Genomic DNA, 15802 nt, shown 5'->3' on the forward strand with positions numbered 1-15802 from the left:
TAGTAGAGACGAGATTTCACCATGTTTTGCCAAGCCTGACGAGGCCAGACTGGTCTTGAACTCCTGACCTCTGGTGATCCACCCGCTTTGGCCTCCCGAAGTGCTAGGATCACAGGCGTGAGCCACTGCATCCACCCCGGAACTGTTCTTAAAGGGTGCCTCTACTCATCTCTTTGTCCATAGATTTATTACTTTATATAAAGAGCATCTTAGAGACTTTTCAGGACAACAAAGATGCCTTTTACCATCACTGGAAAGCATTTTTCGTGAATACTTGATAACTTTAACAAAGTGATCTTCCCTGTTTCAGCTGACACTAAAGACACACTCATGACACACTCATCCTCTGATGAAGCCGCACACATTAGCTGGCAAGAGTATCAGTGTTTCGCTTCACCGTGGAGGTTCGATTCAGTTGCTCTGAACGCTGGTCATACCAAATATACCTCTCTCTGCTCTCCACTGAAAGAAACTCAGCTGAGTGTTCATTCCAAAGTTAGGTTTCTATACTTCTTTGGAATAAATCATCTGAGTTGTGTAATAAAGAGAAATCATAATGCAATTCATAGACACATGAATAAAATGCTAAAGGTTTCACAAATGCTGAATTGTAGGGATATTTCAGGCAGCATATGGCTTCCTCTTTATTTTATTACCAAGGCTAAATTCATTTTTGTACATTTTTATACATGTTTATTTTAAGCTAGTCTTTTATTTATTTATTTATTTATTTATTTATTTATTTATTTGAGATGGAGTCTCGCCCTGCTGTCCAGGCCAGAGTGCAGTGGCGCAATCTCGGCTCACTGCAACCTCCTGGGTTCGAGCCATTCTCCTGCCTCAGCCTCCCAGGTAGCTGAGATTACAGGCATATGCCACCATGCCCAGCAAATTCTTGTGTTTTCAGTGGAGATAGGGTTTCACTATGTTGGCTAGGCTGGTTTTGAACTCCTGACCTCAGGTGATCCGCCCACCTCGGCCTCCCAAAGTGCTGGGATTACAGGCGTTGAGACACCATGCTTGGCCTAAGGTAGTCTTTTTTTTAGATGGAGTCTCATTCTTTTGCTTAGTCTGGAGTACAGTGATGCAATCTTGGCTCACTACAACCACCACCTCCCAGGTTCAAGGGATTCTCCTGCCTCAGCCTCCTGGGTAGCTGGATCTACAGGCACGTGCTACCACACTCAGCTAATTTTTGTATTTGGAGTAGAGACAGGGTTTCACTGTGTTAGCCAGGATGGTCTCAATCTCCTGACCTCGTGATCTGCCTGCCTCGGCCTCCCAAAGTGCTGGGATTACAGGTGTGAACCACCACACCCAGCAAGCTAGTCTTTTAAATGGGGAATACAGAATTCGAATTGTGTCTGATTCTCTGTTGTACAGAAAATTGAAGAGTTAGGCAATAGTACTGGCGGTTACAATATAAATACTCCTTTAAAGATAATGCAGTCTAAGCAATTTTTACACCTAGAAAATGAAAACCCAAGATGTTTTGCTTTCCATGAATGGTAACTTGTAATTAGTCCATTGAAAGTACGTTGGTTAGTGTTGTTTATTTGCCCTAGACTCAGAGGATAAGAATTTGTGAGACAGATCCTCTTAAAGACGTGTAAATGTTAAAAAATATAAAATTCCTTTAGCCTAGTGTTTTTTTTCCTACAATTTCCTTCAACTTAAGTTTAACGGAGTTTTAGGACCCTGTAAGAAGTAGTTTGATAGAAATGCAAGGCCATGGCATTCTACCTTGATATGAAACAATTGGGTTGAGAATGATAGGAACAAAAATTAGTTTATAAACAGTAAATTCAAATTACTACTGAACCAAAAGTTTAGCATGTAGGTATTGTTAATAATCTTTTTTTTTTTTTTTTTTTTAGATGGAGTTTCAGTCTTTTTTGCCCAGGCTGGAGTGCAATGGCACGATCTCGGCTCACTGCAACCTCCGTCTCCTGGTTTCAATCGATTCTCCTGCCTCAGCCTCCCAAGTAGCTGGAATTATAGGCACCCACCATCAGGCCTGGCTAATTTTATATTTTTAGTAGAGGCTAATTTTGTATTTTTAGTAGAGACAGGATTTTACCATGTTGGCCAGGCTGGTCTCAAACTCCTGACCTCAGGTGATCCGCCTGCCTCAGCCTCCCAAAGTGCTGGGATTACAGGCGTGAGCCATAGTGCCCGGCCTATTAGTGATCTTATAGGGCAGAGTAGTCCTTGAACACCAGGCATATTTTGAAAAAAATTTCTTTTAGTGTCATTGATTTGAATCATTTTGAAAGGAAAACTAATTTTATACCTCAAAATGAATTTAGATTATGTCTAGTCATAATTATGTTGTCATCATAAATGTCTATTTTCTAAATTTGGGGGTCTCCGCTCAGTGTAATAAAATATTCATTTTTGTACCTATTAGATTCACTTAACCACTAAAGCTGGTATTTTTCATTACCTCATATGCTGATAAGATAATTAGTATTTTATTAATAAATTTTCAGTAATATTGGGAAGATCATGGTGCTATATGAATCATGTTTCATATATAAAGAAATCAAGGATTAGAAAGGCATGTAACTATATTATTTGTGCTATGTTACTAAGAATGGATATCATCTGTCTTAGCCCATCTGTGTTGCTATAAAGGAATACCTGAGACTGGATAGTTTATAAAGAAAAATGATTTATTTGACTCACAATTCTGTTGGCTGAAAGATTGGGCTGTGGTGAGGGCCTCCGGCTGCCTCCACTCATGAAGAAAGACAAAGGGGAGCCGGTGTGCAGAGAATGCATGGTGGGAGAGGAAACAAGAGAAAGAGGAGGAGGTGCCAGGTTCCTTTAACAACCAGTTCTCATGGGAACTAACAGAGCAAGAACTCACTCACCCCCCACCCCCCAGGGAGGGCATTAATCTACTCATGAGGGAGCCACCCCCATGATCCCAACACCTCCCATTAGGCTCCATCTCCAACGCTGGGTATTAAATTTTAACATGAGGTTTGAGGGCCAACATCCAAACCATAGCATCATCTGTTGTGTATGATTTAAAAAAATGCTGAAGAATATTTATGGAAACAGCACTTGAGTCTATGTAAGATTTCACAAATACCTTGTCATGCTTAGAGATCAAAATGACTTTTTTATAATTTTGGATTGGCACATTTATAAACATTTTCCAAATCAGTGTCACCACCTAGAACAGTGGTTTGATTTAGTATCTCTTTAGCTCTTTCTACATGTTTACAGGAGGGTTTTGGAAAATTAGTTCATATGTTCTAATTCTTTATACAATTCCTGGAATTTAATAGAAACTAAGGTATGTTTAATGTAGATTTCAGAATTGTCAATCAAATGTGCTATGCTCTTAACTACTGAAACCATGACTTTTTCTCAATATCTTTACCTTTTTTTCAAACATTTCATTACCTTTTTAAAAACGAATAGACTATGTTTAGAGCTTGGTTTTACAGAAAAACTAAGCAGAAAATACAACGTTTCCTATATTTCCTCCCCCACTTTCTCCTTATCTCCCCTCTTCCAGTTTCCTCTATCATTAGCTTTCTTTACTGTGGTACATTTGTTACAACTGATTAACCAATAATGATGCATTATTATTCACTGAATCCATAATTTAAATTAGGGCGATACCTTTTTTTTTTTTTTTTTTTTGAGACAGAATCGAGCTCTGTCACCCAGGCTGGAGTGCAATGGCACCATCTCAGCTCACTGTAATTTCTGCCTCGTGGGTCCAAGTGATTCTCCCACCTCAGCCTCCCGAGTAGCTGGGATTACAGGCACACACCGCCATGCCCAGCTATTTTTTGTATTTTTACAGAGATATTGTTTTGCCATGTTGGCCAGGCTGGTCTTGAACTCCTGACCTCAGGTGATCTGCCCGCCTTGGCTTCCCAAAGTGCTGGGATTACAGGCGTGAGCCACCATGCTTGGCCGGGCTATGCCTTTATGTTTTGTACTTCTAGGGCTTTTGACAAATGCACAATGGCATATGTCCATCATCACAGAATCACACAAAATAGTTTGAGAACCAAACACCGCATGTTCTCACTCATAGGCGGGAATTGAACAATGAGATCACTTGGACACAGGAAGGGGAACATCACACACTGGGAGCCTGTCGTGGGGTTGGGGGAGGGATAGAATTAGGAGATACACCTAATGTAAATGACGAGTTAATGGGTGCAGCACACCAACATGGCACATGCGTACATATGTAACAAACCTGCACGTTGTGCACATGTACCCTAGAACTTAATGTATATAAAAAAAAAATCCTCTGTGCTCCACCTATTTATTCCTCCTTCCCATTCCCACCAACTACTGATCATTTTACTGCCTTTATAGTTTTGCCTTTTCCAGAATGTCAGATGGTTGGAGTCTTACAGTGTGTAGCCTTTTCCAACAGGCTTCTTTCACCTTGCAACATATGTTTAAAGTTTCTCCATGATTTTGCATGGCTTATTAGTTCATGTCCTGGACAGCATGGTGACTCATGACTGTAATCTCAGCACTTTGGGAGGCTGAGGTGAGCAGGCCTCTTGAGCTCACAAGTTCAAGACTAACCTGGCAACATGGCAAAATCCTATATTTACAAAAAATAAAAAAATTAGCTGGGCATAATAGTGCCTGCCTGTAGTCCCAGCTACTCAGGAGGCTGAGGTGGGAGGAGGGCTTCAGCCTGGGAGACAGAGATTGCAGTGAGCCAAGATCGCACCACTGCACTCCAGCCTGGGCAATAGAACCAGACCTTGTCTCGAAACAAAACAAAACAAAACAGAAAAAAAATATGTAGTTCATGTTCTTTTGTTGCTGAATAATATTCCATGATATAGATATATCACAGTTTGTTTATCCATTCACCTATTGCTTCCAGTTTGGGACAATTGTGAATAAAGCTGCTATAAGCACTCCTGTGCATTTTTGGTGGGGACGTACATTTACAACTTCTTTGGATAAATATCAAGGAACTTGATTACTAGATTGTGTAGTAAGAGTATGTTTAGTTTTGTAAGAAACTGCCAAACTCTTCCAAAGTAGTGGTGCCGTTTTGCTTTCCCACCAGCATTGAGGGAGAATTCCTGTTGCTCCACATTCTCACCAGCATTCGATGTCGTCGGTGTTCTGGGTTTTAGCCATTCTGATCGGTGTTTAGTGATATGTAATTGTTGTTTTAATTTCCAGTTCCCTGGTGACATATGATGTTGAGCATCTTTTCATACAGTTATTTGCCATTTGTGTATCTTCTTTGGTGAGATATCTATTCAGATCTCTTACTTGTTAATTAGATCATTAATTTTATTATTATTATTATTGACTGTTAAGAATTCTTTGTATAATGTGGAGTAAACAGATAGCCTACAGAATGGGAGAAACTATTCACAAACTACACATCTGATAAAGGTCTACCATCCAGAATCTATAAGGAATGGAAACAAATCGACAAGCAAAAAAGACATTTCTCGAAAGAAGACATGTAAGTGCCCAAGAAACGTGAAAAGATGGTCAACATCACTAATTCATCAGAGAAATGCAAATCAAAACCACAGTGAAAAAACATCTCACACCAGTAAGAATGGCTACTATTACAAAGTCAAAAAACAACAGATGCTGGCAAGACTGTGGAGAAAAGAGAATGCTTATACACTGTTGGTAGGAATGTAAACTAGCTCAGCCACTGTGGAAAGCAGTTTGGAGATTTCTCAAAGAACTTAAAACAGAACTACCATTCAACCCAGAAATCCCATTATTAGGTATATATCCAAAAGAAAAATTGTTCTACCAAAAAGACACTTGCACTTATGTGTTCATCACAGCACTATTCACAAGAGCAAAGATATAGAATCAACTTAGGTGTCCATCAGTGGTGGATTTGATAAAGAATACATAGTACACATATACCATGGAATACTATGCAGCCATAAAAAGGAACAAAATCCTGTGCTCTGCAACAGCATGGATGCAGCTGCAGTCCATCATCCTAAGTGAATAAACCCAGGAACAGAAAATCAGATGCCACATGTTGTCACTTATAAGTGGGAGCTAAACTTTGGGTACTCATGGACATATAGATGGCAACAAGAAAGCAATCTTATTTTAAAAGGCTACCAAAAAAAAAAAAAGGCCTAGGAATAAATTTAACCAAGGAGGTGAAAGACCTTTACCATGAAAACAATAAAAGATTGATGAAAAACATTGAAGAGGACCTAGAAACGGAAAGACATTCCATGTTCATGGGTTGGAAGAATTAATATTTTTTAAATGACCACACTATTCCAAATGACCTACAGATTAAGTGCAATCTCTATCAAAATATCAGTGATACTCTTTGAAAGAAATAAAAACAATCCTAAAATTCATATGAAACCACAAAAGACTCGGACTAGCCAAAGCAAATCTGATAAAAAGAACAAAGCTGGAGGCATCACACTGCCTGACCTCAAAATATAGTACAAAATAATAACCCGAAAAGCACAGTCCTGGCATAAAAACAGATACATAGACTACTGAAACAGAATAGAGAACCCAGAAATAAATACACGTATCTACAGCCAACTGACTTTCAACAAAGACATCAAGAATATACACTGGCAAGAGGACAGCCTCTTCAATAAGTCGTACTGACAAAACCGGTTATCCATATGCACAAGAATAAAACTAGACCCCTATCTCTCACCATATACAAAACCAAACTCACAATGGATTACAGACTTAAATGCAAGACCCAAAACTGTAAAACTACCAGAAGAAAACCTAAGGAAAATGCTTAGGTCATTGATCTAGGCAAAGATTTTATGGATGAGACCACAAAAGCACAGGCCACAAAACGAAAACAGACAAATGGGATTATATCAAACTAAAAAGGCTCTGCACAGCAAAGGAAACAATCAACAGAGTAAACAGTGAACTTGCACAATGGGAGGGACTATTTACAAACTACTCATTTGACAAGGGATTAATATCCAGAATAAATAAATAACTCAAATAATCGCAAATCAAACACAACAACAAATAACCCTATTTTTTTTTAATGGACAGATTATCTAAGTAGGCATTTTTCAAAAGATCTACAAATGGCCAACAAGTATAAGAAAAAATGCTTAATATCATTAACCATCAGGAAATGCAAATCTAAACTGCAATGAGATTTCATTTCATCCCAATCAGAACAGCTATTATCAAAAAGACAAAAAATAACAAATACTGGAGAGGATGCAGATTAAAGGGAATTCTTACACACTGCTGGTTGATATGTAAATTAGTACAACCACTATGGAAAACAATATGGAGGTTCCTCAAAAAACTAAAAATTAAGCTACCATATGATCCAGCAATCCCACTACTGGATATACATTCAAAGGAAAGAAAATCAATATGTTAAAGAGACATCTGGCTTTCTGCCTCCACTACTGCCATGGTGCCCGTGAGAAAGCTGTGGTGAAGGGAGGCAAAAAAAAGCAGGTTCTGAAGTTCATGCTTGATTGCACCCACCCTCTAGAAGATGGAATCATGGATGCTGCCAATTTTGAGCAGTTTTTGCAAGAAAGGATCAAAGTGAACTGAAAAGCTGGGAACTTTGGTGGAGGGATGGTGACCGTCCAAAGGAGCAAGAGGATGATCACCGTGACATCCGAGGTGCCTTTTTCCAAAAGGTATTTGAAATACCTCACCAAAAAATATTTGAAGAAGAATAATCTTCATGATTGGTTGTGCATAGCTGCTAACCGTAAAGAGAGTTACAAATTATGTTACTTCCAAATTAACCAGGATGAAGAAGAGGAGGAAGACAAGGATTAAATTTCATTTATCTGGAATATTTTGTATGAGCTCTTGAATAAAACTTGGGAACCCCATTGGTGGTTTACCGTTGTGTCTCCGCAGTGCAAATTGAACAGAGAATTGGAAATCATAGTCAAAGGGCTTCCCTTGGGCCACCACTCACTTATTTGTAACATGACTTTTTAAAATTTTTTCTGCTTGAAAATTTCAATTCTTGTCGTAATACTAGAGTAGAAGGAGAGGGTGACTTTACGGAACTGACAGACATCGGGCAGGCAGATGAGGGCGTGGAAGTATGGGCTGAAGGAAGTGACTGTTTTATTTTAAAAAGTGTGACTGTCACTTGTTTCTGTTGCTTCTCCCAAAGAATGATTCAGGGATACAAGTAGGCTCCTCTCATTCATTAAAAGAAAACGTAGCCACATTGCGGTGGCTCACACCTGTAATCCCAGCACTGAGTACTTAACCTATGGGATCTGGCACTATCTCCACATAATAGTGTTAGAACGGAATTGGAGGACATGCAGCTGGTGTCTGCTGTTTGGTTGTGGGGAAAGATCCCCATACATCTGGGAGGCTGAGGTGTGCGGATCATGAGGTCAGGAGTTCAAGACCAGCCTGGCCAACACGGTAAAACCCTGTCTTTACTAAAAATACAAAAATTAGCCAGGCAGGGTGTCAGGTGCCTGTAATCCCACCTACTCGGGAGGCTGAGGCAGAATTGCTTGAACCTGGGAGGCGGAGGTTGCAGTGAGTCGAGATTGCACCACTGAAGACTCCGTCTCAAAAAAAAAAAAAAAAAAAAAAGAAAAGAAAACGTGACATCTCTCTAAGATTCTCTGCCTGGGAAAATGACAGTGTCAATAAAATGCGGTTTCTGGGCCGTTCATCTTACTTTGATTCTTTTATTACAAATTTCTCTTGATGCACACAGTTACGTCTACTAATCCCCTTCTTCCTAGAGAGAGAAACAGTGCTCCTTCAGCGTTGCTGCAAAGTCCATCACTCTCCATAAAGAGGTTTGGGGAATCGATTGTAGAAGTCCCAGGTTCTAAATTAACTAAATGTGTACAAAAATGAATGTGTAAGTGATCTGTTTCTGCAAGTCTTAGCAACAATCTGTCACTTTGGTGTCCAGCAGAGGGCGCTAGAGGAATAGTGCTTCCAGATGTGGCCTCTTGTGTGGGGCCTGAAGAAGGCACTGGGAGGCCCCCCATGCCAAAGAGATGGAAGGTGCCCGGGAAATAGTTGCCTCATGCGACTTAGGTCATGACTGGATTTAATGTCAGAAGTCATTCTACAAACAGTGGTGTGGCGCCGTGTGTGCAGAGGCTAGAGAACTGCCAAAAGGGGCTACCAAGGCCGGGAAAAAATACACAATTGTTGCCGTGAGTGACTTTGAAAGACGCTGGTGCCTTGTAGTGCCCTTCTGAAATTCAAACAATAATGCAGAAGTGTGTGTTTTAGAATTTACGGTGTATGAAATTCATGTTTTTAAAAGTGCTTGCCTACAGATGGTTTCCACACCTGACATTGTGCTCTGCAAGTGGCATAGCTGGAAATTCAATGTTCAATCCTATTTTGGCTCCAGTTTAACATTTGGTGCTCTGTGGACTGAGTTGAACTTGTTGAGGCTTTGCAATTTCACTTGTGTTAAAGGTTCTAGCATTTTCCATTCCTATGCAGATTTCTTTGAAGCAGAATTGCCTGCATATTTCTTCTCTGCCTTCACAGAAGGCAATGTCCCTTACCATGATTATTAACTATAAGTTTGTGGCTTGAGTTTACAAGTTTTACTTGTTTGTTGCATTGATGTTCCCATGTAGTAAGTAATTTTTAGTTTGGTTGTGAAAAAAACCCTGGGCTGAAGTTAGCATTTAAGTTACAAAACAAAACAAAACAAAACAAAAACAAAAAAAACTAGTCCCAGATTTTAAAAATTGTAGTAAAATTGAAACTCACTGGTTTTTCTCTGAACTCTTGTAATCAAGTTTTGATCACATTTTCTATTAAAGTGGCTAACACATGGCTACAAAAAAAAAAAAAAAAAAAGAAAAGAGAGAGAGAGATCTGTATTCCTGTGTTTATTGCAGCACTATTCATGATGGCCAAGATATGATATCAACCTAAGTGCTCACCAACAAATTAATGGATAAATAAAATGTGGTCTATAACCACAATGAAATACTATTCAGCCTTAAAAAATAAAATTCTGTCATTTACAGCAACATGAATGAACTTAGAGGATTTTATGTTAACTGAAATAAGCCAGGCACAGAAAAATAAATACCACATGTTCTCACTTATATGTGGAAGAATAAAAAGTTGAGCTCATAGAAGCAAAGAGTAGAGTAGTGGTTATTAAAGGCTAGGAAAGGCAGGGAGGTGGGGAGAATTGGGGGAGGTTAGCTAATGGACAAAAAATTACAGCTGGATAGGAGGAAAAACTTCTAATGCTCTATAGCATTGTAGGGTGACTATAGTTAACAATAATTTATTATATATTTTTAATAGCTGGAACAGAGGATTTTGAATGTTCCTGCCACAAAGAAATTATAAATGTTTGAGGTGATGCATATGATAATTACCCTGATTTGAGCATCACACTTTGTATACATGTATCAAAATATCACACTGTGCCTCATAAATATATGCAATTATGTGTCAATTAAAAATAAAAAAAAATCTATTCATCATATATATGAGACCTTTTTCTGACTCTCGATTCTATTTCATTGGATATGTCTGTCCTTATGCCAGTGCCATTCTGTTTTAATTACTGTAGCTTTGTAGTAAGTTTTGAAATCAGAAAGTGTGGGTCTTCCAACTCTATTCTTCCTTATCAAGATTGTTTTGGTTACTCAGGGTCACTTTCAATTCTCTGTAAATTTGAGGATCAGCTTCCCCATTTGTGGAAAAAAAAGGCTGTTGGAATTTTAGAAGAGATTGTATTGAATTTGCTGATTATTTTCAGCAGTATTGACATCTTAACAGTGGTAAGTCTTCCTATCCACAAGCACAGAATGTATTTTCAGTTACTTTGATCTTTTTAATTTTTTTGTATTTTTTATCTTTTATAGTTTTCAGTGTATCAATCTTTCACCTCTTCAGTTAGATTTATTTCTAAGTATTTAATTATTTTAGATGCTATTGTAAATGGAATTTCTTTCTTAATTTCCTTCTAGTGTATAGAAAACAATTTGTTTTTGTGTGTTGATTTTGTACACTGCAACTTTGCTGAATTCATTCATTAGCTCTGAGTTTTCTAGTGGATTCTTTGGGGTCTTGTATACAAAGGATTATGTCATCTATACATAGAAATAGTTTCACCTATTCCTTTAGATTTGGATGACTTTTTAATTTAATTTTATATTTTTTTAGATGGAATCTCACTCTGTTGCCTTGGCTGGAGTGTAATGGCACGATCTCAGCTTGCTGCAACCTCCACCTCCCAGGATCAAGCGATTCTCCCGCCTCAGCCTCCAGAGTAGCTGGGATTACGGGCATCTAATATCATGGCAGGCTAATTTTTGCATTTTTTGTAGAGACAGGGTTTCACCTTATTGGCCAGGCTGGTCTTGAACTTCTGATCTCAGGTGATCTGCCTGCCTGGGCCTCTCAAAGTGCTGGGATTACAGGCATGATCATCACGCCCAGACTGTTTGTTTTTTGTATTATTTGTAGAGACAGGGCGTCACTATGTTGCTCAGGCTGGGCTCAAACTCCCAGGCTCAAAGAATCTGCCCACCTTGGCCTCCCAAAGTGCTGGGATTACAGGCATGAGCACTACACCCAGTCTATTTGCTTTTCTTGTCTTGCTGGAACTTTCAATTCAGTGTCAAATAGCAGTGAGAATCGTTTTCTTGTCCCTTATCTTAAGGGGAACTCATTCCGTTTTTTTACCATTAAATATACTGTTAGCTGTAAGTTTTCCAGAAACACAGTGTGTCATGTTGAGAAATTTTCCCTGTGTTCCTAATTTGCTGAGAGTTTTTTTTTTGTTTGTTTGTTTAGATGGAGTCTCACTCTGTCGCTGAGGTTGGAGTGCAGTGATGCCATCTCCCCGCCTCAGCCTTCCAAGTAGCTGGGACTACAGGTGCCCACCACCACGCTTGGCTAATTTTTGTATTATTTAGTAGAAATGGGGTTTCACCATGTTGGCCAGGCTGGTCTTGAACTCCTGACCTCAGTTGATCCACCCATCTAGGCCTCCCAAAGTGCTGGGATTACTGGCGTGAGCCGCTGCACCAAGCCGAGAGTTTTTATTATGAAAGAGCCGAAAGGTTTTATTATGAAAGGTTGTTAAATTTCCTCAAATGCTTTTTCCATGTCAATTGAGATCATAATGTGATTCTTTTCCTTTTGTTCAAATTGAAACGTCCTTGCATTCCATGGTAAAATCCCATTCGATTGTGAATAATCCTTATAGTATACTGATGGAGTCAATTTGCTAATTTTTTTTTTTTTTTTTTTTTTTTTTGAGCCAGAGTCTCACTCTGTCACCCAGGCTGGAGTGCAGTGCTGTGATCTCAGCTCACTGCAACCTCCGCCTTCTGGGTTCAAGCAATTCTCCTACCTTAGCCTCCTGAGTAGCTGGGATTACAGATGCATGCCACCACGCCAGGCTAATTTTTATATTTTTAGTAGAGACAGAATTTCACCATGTTGGCCAGGCTGGTCGTGAACCCCTGACCTCAGGTGATCTGCCTGCCTCGGCCTCCCAAAGTGCTGGGATTACAGGCGTGAGCCACCGCGCCTGGCCTTGCTAATATTTGTTAAGGATTTTCCATCTATATTTATAAGCAATGTTAGTCTGCAATTTTCTTTCCTTGTGATGTCATCTGGCTTTAACAGCAAGGCAATGCTGGTTTCACAGAATGCATACCAAGTTTTCCTTGCTATCCCCAAAACTTAAATTTTTTGAATTATTTGAGAAATAATTTGTGTTAATTTTCTTTGTTTAGTAGAATTCACCTGTGAAGCCATCTGATTCAGGACTTTTCTTTTAGGGAAGTTTTTTTCTTAATTATGTTTACAATTACTTTGTTATAGAACTGTTGAGATTTTCTATTTCTTGTATCAACCTACAGAATTTCTGTGTTTCAAGAAATGTCCTCATTTCCTCTAGGTTGTCCATTTTTTCATCTATTTTTCTATTCTCTTATAATCCATGTTATTTCTGAAAAATCAATGGTAATGTCTCCATTTTCATTATTATTATTATTTTGCAGGTTTGGAGCTTTATTATCAGTCTATGCATAACTAAAGTTCAAAGCAAATTCAATTAATTCAATTCTGCTTAAGGGGACATTGTAAAGTAACAATACTGGGCATTACATGCCTCATATGATCCATTTCAAACCATAGAGAATTATACCTTTGTGTCACTATTTCAAGAGACAAATTTGAACAGCTAAAACATCTTAAAAATACACCAAGCTTATGAAGTCTCAAACAAAACTTGAATTTTCTGTACGTACTCCTGTCAAATGAAGTAATTTCCTGTACACCACTTATCTTGCAAACTGTCCTTTTTAAATTTTTTTTATTTGACCTAGATCGGCTCCGAGACCTAGAGAAGGATCCTGACGGCTTGTGATTTCTCTCCGGAGAGAGCGATCTCTCTCTTCTCCTAACTCTAGAAAGGGACCTGCTCCCTCAGCGAGAGAGGCTTCTCCTTGGAGATCTGCGAGGAGGTGGAGGCCGCCTCCTGCAATAATCGTCTCGAGGGCGACGACCCCGAGAGGGAGGTGGGCCACGATTTCTACTTCTTTTTTCATCATTCGACAGTTCCACTGTCACCCAGCGGCCACATAGTGTTCTTCCATCTACCTCTCGGATCGCATCAGCTGCACCTCGGGGATCTTCAAATTCAACAAAAGCAAAGCCGGCAGCGTTTCTAGCAACCCACACACTTCAGAATGGTCCCTAGTAGCCAAAAGCCCGTTCCAGTTCAGTCTTGTTGCCATTGTTTCCAAGATTGCCTACACAAACCTTACAGTCCAATGGACAGGAATCACAATGCATTTCGAGATCTAGGGTAAAAAATGCGGAGGCTCAAATCCATACACTCCATTGAGTCTTCCCGCTTTCCTCCCTCCCAACCCCCAGCAACGAATGCTCTCGCTCACCCGGCGTCCACGAAATGGCGGTCCATTTGTATTTTTATTTAAGTCATTTGCATCTTTTCTCTTTTGTTTTTTTGTCAGTCTAGATGGAAGCTTGTCAATTTTGTTTCTCTTTCCCAATAAATTATTTGCTTTATTGATTTTTTCTATTGCTTATTGTCTCTACTTTTTAATAATCTCTGCTCTAATCTTTATTACTGTCTTATTTCTGCTCTCTTTGGGTTTCGTTTGCTCTTCGTTTTCCAGTTCCTTAAGATGTAAAGTTGAGTTATTGATTTGAGATTTTTTGTAATATAGACATTTACAGCTGTCAGCTTCCCTCTTAGCCCTACTTTTTTGTTGCATCTCATAAGTTTTGATATGTTGTGTTTTTATTTTCATTTATCTCAAGATACAAATATTCTTTGTGGTTTCTTCTTTGATCCATTAGTTTTGTGAGAGTGCATTGTTTAATTTCCATGTGTTTGTGAATTTTCTGGTATTTCCTCAGTTACTGATTTCTGACTTCATACCATTGTGTTTAGAGAAGATACTTTGTGTGATACCTATACTTTTTAATCTGTTAAAACATGTTTATGGCCTAACAGATGATCCATCCTAGACAACCTCCCATGTGCGCTTCAGAACAATGTGCATTCTGTTGTTATTGGGCAGAGTGTTCTGTATATGTCTGTTAGGGCTAGTTGGTTTATTTTGCTGTTCAAGTCTTCTAATTTCTTATCTTTTCTCTGGTTGTTTTATCCATCATTGAAAGTGGAGTATTGAATTCTCAAACTATTACTCTAGGATTGCCTATTGCAATTCTGTCATGTTTTTGCTTCATGTATTTTTATTATTCGGTGTGTAAATATTTATACTTGCTATTTTTTTCTGTTTTAAACCTTTTATTAATGTCCTTCTCTGTCTCTTGTAACCTTTTTGGATTTAAAATCTATTTTATCTGATATTACTATAGCCACCTCAGCTCTCTTTTAGTTACTATTTGCATGAAATATTTTTTACCATCCTTTCACTTTCAACCTATTAGTGTCTTTTAACCTAAAGTGAGTCTCCTGTAGATAATGATTGGATCCTGTTTTTCTGTATCCATTTTCCCCATCTCTGTCTTTCAAATAGAGAACTTAATCCATTTACACTTGAAGTATTTACTGATAAGGAGTAAATATTATTGCCATTTTGTTACTTTTTTTCTATGTGTCATTTCTTTATTGCCCCCTTTTTCCTCCATCATTGCCTGTTTTGTGTTTAGCTGATTTTTTTCAGGAAAAAATTTTTATTTTCTTCTCATTTCCATTTGAGTGTATTGTATAGATGTTTTCTTTCTAGTTACCATGAGAATTATATTTAACTTATTAAAGCTACAACATTCTATTTTGAATCTATACCAACTTAACTTCAGTGGCATACAGAAACTCTGCTCCGTGCATCTTTGTCTTCTGCTTTTTGTTACTAATGTTCCAAATTACATCTTTATATACTATGTGCCCAATAAATAGGTTAATTCTTGTTTTTTGCATTTGTCTTTTTGTTTGTTTGTTTGTTTTTTGTTTTGAGATGGAGTCTTGCTCTGTCGCCCAGGCTGGAGTGCAGTGGCGTGATCCTGGCTCACTGCAAGCTCCACCTCCTGGGTTCACACCATTCTCCTGCCTCAGCCTCCCGAGTAGCTGGGACTACAGGTGCCCGCCACCACGCCTGGCCAATTTTTTCTATTTTTATTAGAGATGAGGTTTCGCCGTGTTAGCCAGGATGCTCTCGATCTCCTGACCTCGTGATCCGCTGGCCTTGGCATCCCAAAGTGCTGGGATTACAGGTGTGAGCCACTGCACCCGGCCGCATTTGTCTTTTTAAAATGCAGAAAATTATTAATAAAAATGGAATTAAAAATGAAA

At 38.8% G+C, this 15802-nt stretch overlaps 2 pseudogenes; one reads left to right on the top strand and one right to left on the bottom strand.

The window, feature by feature from the left end:
- The first annotated feature begins 7380 nt into the window (after positions 1-7380).
- LOC140713280 (large ribosomal subunit protein eL22 pseudogene) lies at positions 7381-7803 on the top strand (annotated as a pseudogene).
- A 5250-nt stretch (positions 7804-13053) lies between these two features.
- LOC103241195 (uncharacterized) lies at positions 13054-14222 on the bottom strand (annotated as a pseudogene).
- Between the last annotated feature and the right edge of the window lie 1580 nt (positions 14223-15802).

Source organism: Chlorocebus sabaeus, chromosome 14 (genome assembly GCF_047675955.1).
Source record: "Chlorocebus sabaeus isolate Y175 chromosome 14, mChlSab1.0.hap1, whole genome shotgun sequence".
NCBI classification, from domain to species: Eukaryota; Metazoa; Chordata; class Mammalia; order Primates; family Cercopithecidae; genus Chlorocebus; species Chlorocebus sabaeus.